A 5,000-nucleotide genomic window follows, 5' to 3' on the forward strand; every position below is an offset into this window, starting at 1 on the left:
TAAGCTATCCCTTCGCTTAGAACCTCGCTCTACATTTTGCCTTTGGACTTCTCGAAGCTCAACTTGTGAGCTGTTCCATGCACCACTATAGGTATCTCTTAGCTTAGTTCTAGCCATTTGCGTTCAAAGCTCAACGTTAAGCTGTGTTCTGCACCACAATCCTTATATAATAAGCTTATCTCTAAGCTTTTTTGCGTTCAATGCTCAACGTTAAGCTATCCCTTCGCTTAGAACCTCGCTCTATATTCAACTTTCAGATACCTCAAAGCTCAACTTATGTGGTCTGCTATTGCTCTTGAACGGGTACAATATCTGACAGAGGGGGGTTTTTGGCCCAAATTATGCAATATTAGTTTAACCTCCGTCGCAGAACCACATTTGACCAGGTCGAGAAAAAAATTTTTTCGTGACGACCTGGTCCCCCATAGTAGGGAATGAACATGACATCTTAACCATATTTGACCATTTTCAAATTTCTCGTCGCGGAATGATGACTTTACTAGTAAAATTTGTTCCGGGTAGGGACCTCCCATACAAAATTTTCATCGCTCCAAAAGTGATTTCGTTTCACTTTTCAACATTTACAAGGTCCAGAAATCATGTTTTGAGACGATATGGAAAAAAAAATTTTTTGCCCGTCTCGACCAACTCGACCGATGGTGACCACAGTAGGGTGCTCCATACAAATTTTCCTTATGTGGAATTTTTCAGTGTAAAATAAGGTTTCTCCAATCGATCGCGGGTTTCACTTTTCATCATTTGCTAGGTCTAACTATGATGTTTTGAGTGGTCCCGCAAAAATTTTTTCTTGGACCGGGCCTTCCTTCCCGGCCCTGTCGGTGTGTTCTGCAGTAGGGTGCTCCATACAAATTTTGCTTATGTGGAATTTTTCAGTGTAAAATAAGGTTTCTCCAATCGATCGCGGGTTTCACTTTTCATCATTTGCTAGGTCTAACTATGATGTTTTGAGTGGTCCCGCAAAAATTTTTTCTTGGACCGGGCCTTCCTTCCCGGCCCTGTCGGTGTGTTCTGCAGTAGGGTGCTCCATACAAATTTTGCTTATGTGGAATTTTTCAGTGTAAAATAAGGTTTCTCCAATCGATCGCGGGTTTCACTTTTCATCATTTGCTAGGTCTAACTATGATGTTTTGAGTGGTCCCGCAAAAATTTTTTCTTGGACCGGGCCTTCCTTCCCGGCCCTGTCGGTGTGCTCTGCAGTAGGGTGCTCCATACAAATTTTGCTTATGTGGAATTTTTCAGTGTAAAATAAGGTTTCTCCAATCGATCGCGGGTTTCACTTTTCATCATTTGCTAGGTCTAACTATGATGTTTTGAGTGGTCCCGCAAAAATTTTTTCTTGGACCGGGCCTTCCTTCCCGGCCCTGTCGGTGTGCTCTGCAGTAGGGTGCTCCATACAAATTTTCCTTATGTGGAATTTTTCAGTGTAAAATAAGGTTTCTCCAATCGATCGCGGGTTTCACTTTTCATCATTTGCTAGGTCTAACTATGATGTTTTGAGTGGTCCCGCAAAAATTTTTTCTTGGACCGGGCCTTCCTTCCCGGCCCTGTCGGTGTGCTCTGCAGTAGGGTGCTCCATACAAATTTTCCTTATGTGGAATTTTTCAGTGTAAAATAAGGTTTCTCCAATCGATCGCGGGTTTCACTTTTCATCATTTGCTAGGTCTAACTATGATGTTTTGCGTGGTCCCGCAAAAATTTTTTCTTGGACCGGGCCTTCCTTCCCGGCCCTGTCGGTGTGCTCTGCAGTAGGGTGCTCCATACAAATTTTGCTTATGTGGAATTTTTCAGTGTAAAATAAGGTTTCTCCAATCGATCGCGGGTTTCACTTTTCATCATTTGCTAGGTCTAACTATGATGTTTTGAGTGGTCCCGCAAAAATTTTTTCTTGGACCGGGCCTTCCTTCCCGGCCCTGTCGGTGTGCTCTGCAGTAGGGTGCTCCATACAAATTTTGCTTATGTGGAATTTTTCAGTGTAAAATAAGGTTTCTCCAATCGATCGCGGGTTTCACTTTTCATCATTTGCTAGGTCTAACTATGATGTTTTGAGTGGTCCCGCAAAAATTTTTTCTTGGACCGGGCCTTCCTTCCCGGCCCTGTCGGTGTGCTCTGCAGTAGGGTGCTCCATACAAATTTTGCTTATGTGGAATTTTTCAGTGTAAAATAAGGTTTCTCCAATCGATCGCGGGTTTCACTTTTCATCATTTGCTAGGTCTAACTATGATGTTTTGAGTGGTCCCGCAAAAATTTTTTCTTGGACCGGGCCTTCCTTCCCGGCCCTGTCGGTGTGCTCTGCAGTAGGGTGCTCCATACAAATTTTCCTTATGTGGAATTTTTCAGTGTAAAATAAGGTTTCTCCAATCGATCGCGGGTTTCACTTTTCATCATTTGCTAGGTCTAACTATGATGTTTTGAGTGGTCCCGCAAAAATTTTTTCTTGGACCGGGCCTTCCTTCCCGGCCCTGTCGGTGTGCTCTGCAGTAGGGTGCTCCATACAAATTTTCCTTATGTGGAATTTTTCAGTGTAAAATAAGGTTTCTCCAATCGATCGCGGGTTTCACTTTTCATCATTTGCTAGGTCTAACTATGATGTTTTGAGTGGTCCCGCAAAAATTTTTTCTTGGACCGGGCCTTCCTTCCCGGCCCTGTCGGTGTGCTCTGCAGTAGGGTGCTCCATACAAATTTTGCTTATGTGGAATTTTTCAGTGTAAAATAAGGTTTCTCCAATCGATCGCGGGTTTCACTTTTCATCATTTGCTAGGTCTAACTATGATGTTTTGAGTGGTCCCGCAAAAATTTTTTCTTGGACCGGGCCTTCCTTCCCGGCCCTGTCGGTGTGCTCTGCAGTAGGGTGCTCCATACAAATTTTCCTTATGTGGAATTTTTCAGTGTAAAATAAGGTTTCTCCAATCGATCGCGGGTTTCACTTTTCATCATTTGCTAGGTCTAACTATGATGTTTTGAGTGGTCCCGCAAAAATTTTTTCTTGGACCGGGCCTTCCTTCCCGGCCCTGTCGGTGTGCTCTGCAGTAGGGTGCTCCATACAAATTTTCCTTATGTGGAATTTTTCAGTGTAAAATAAGGTTTCTCCAATCGATCGCGGGTTTCACTTTTCATCATTTGCTAGGTCTAACTATGATGTTTTGAGTGGTCCCGCAAAAATTTTTTCTTGGACCGGGCCTTCCTTCCCGGCCCTGTCGGTGTGCTCTGCAGTAGGGTGCTCCATACAAATTTTCCTTATGTGGAATTTTTCAGTGTAAAATAAGGTTTCTCCAATCGATCGCGGGTTTCACTTTTCATCATTTGCTAGGTCTAACTATGATGTTTTGAGTGGTCCCGCAAAAATTTTTTCTTGGACCGGGCCTTCCTTCCCGGCCCTGTCGGTGTGCTCTGCAGTAGGGTGCTCCATACAAATTTTCCTTATGTGGAATTTTGCAGTGTAAAATAAGGTTTCTCCAATCGATCGCGGGTTTCACTTTTCATCATTTGCTAGGTCTAACTATGATGTTTTGAGTGGTCCCGCAAAAATTTTTTCTTGGACCGGGCCTTCCTTCCCGGCCCTGTCGGTGTGCTCTGCAGTAGGGTGCTCCATACAAATTTTCCTTATGTGGAATTTTTCAGTGTAAAATAAGGTTTCTCCAATCGATCGCGGGTTTCACTTTTCATCATTTGCTAGGTCTAACTATGATGTTTTGAGTGGTCCCGCAAAAATTTTTTCTTGGACCGGGCCTTCCTTCCCGGCCCTGTCGGTGTGCTCTGCAGTAGGGTGCTCCATACAAATTTTCCTTATGTGGAATTTTTCAGTGTAAAATAAGGTTTCTCCAATCGATCGCGGGTTTCACTTTTCATCATTTGCTAGGTCTAACTATGATGTTTTGAGTGGTCCCGCAAAAATTTTTTCTTGGACCGGGCCTTCCTTCCCGGCCCTGTCGGTGTGCTCTGCAGTAGGGTGCTCCATACAAATTTTCCTTATGTGGAATTTTTCAGTGTAAAATAAGGTTTCTCCAATCGATCGCGGGTTTCACTTTTCATCATTTGCTAGGTCTAACTATGATGTTTTGAGTGGTCCCGCAAAAATTTTTTCTTGGACCGGGCCTTCCTTCCCGGCCCTGTCGGTGTGCTCTGCAGTAGGGTGCTCCATACAAATTTTCCTTATGTGGAATTTTTCAGTGTAAAATAAGGTTTCTCCAATCGATCGCGGGTTTCACTTTTCATCATTTGCTAGGTCTAACTATGATGTTTTGAGTGGTCCCGCAAAAATTTTTTCTTGGACCGGGCCTTCCTTCCCGGCCCTGTCGGTGTGCTCTGCAGTAGGGTGCTCCATACAAATTTTCCTTATGTGGAATTTTTCAGTGTAAAATAAGGTTTCTCCAATCGATCGCGGGTTTCACTTTTCATCATTTGCTAGGTCTAACTATGATGTTTTGAGTGGTCCCGCAAAAATTTTTTCTTGGACCGGGCCTTCCTTCCCGGCCCTGTCGGTGTGCTCTGCAGTAGGGTGCTCCATACAAATTTTCCTTATGTGGAATTTTTCAGTGTAAAATAAGGTTTCTCCAATCGATCGCGGGTTTCACTTTTCATCATTTGCTAGGTCTAACTATGATGTTTTGAGTGGTCCCGCAAAAATTTTTTCTTGGACCGGGCCTTCCTTCCCGGCCCTGTCGGTGTGCTCTGCAGTAGGGTGCTCCATACAAATTTTCCTTATGTGGAATTTTTCAGTGTAAAATAAGGTTTCTCCAATCGATCGCGGGTTTCACTTTTCATCATTTGCTAGGTCTAACTATGATGTTTTGAGTGGTCCCGCAAAAATTTTTTCTTGGACCGGGCCTTCCTTCCCGGCCCTGTCGGTGTGCTCTGCAGTAGGGTGCTCCATACAAATTTTCCTTATGTGGAATTTTTCAGTGTAAAATAAGGTTTCTCCAATCGATCGCGGGTTTCACTTTTCATCATTTGCTAGGTCTAACTATGATGTTTTGAGTGGT

This window comes from Anopheles marshallii (genome assembly GCF_943734725.1).
Source record: "Anopheles marshallii chromosome X unlocalized genomic scaffold, idAnoMarsDA_429_01 X_unloc_101, whole genome shotgun sequence".
Classification (NCBI taxonomy): Eukaryota; Metazoa; Arthropoda; class Insecta; order Diptera; family Culicidae; genus Anopheles; species Anopheles marshallii.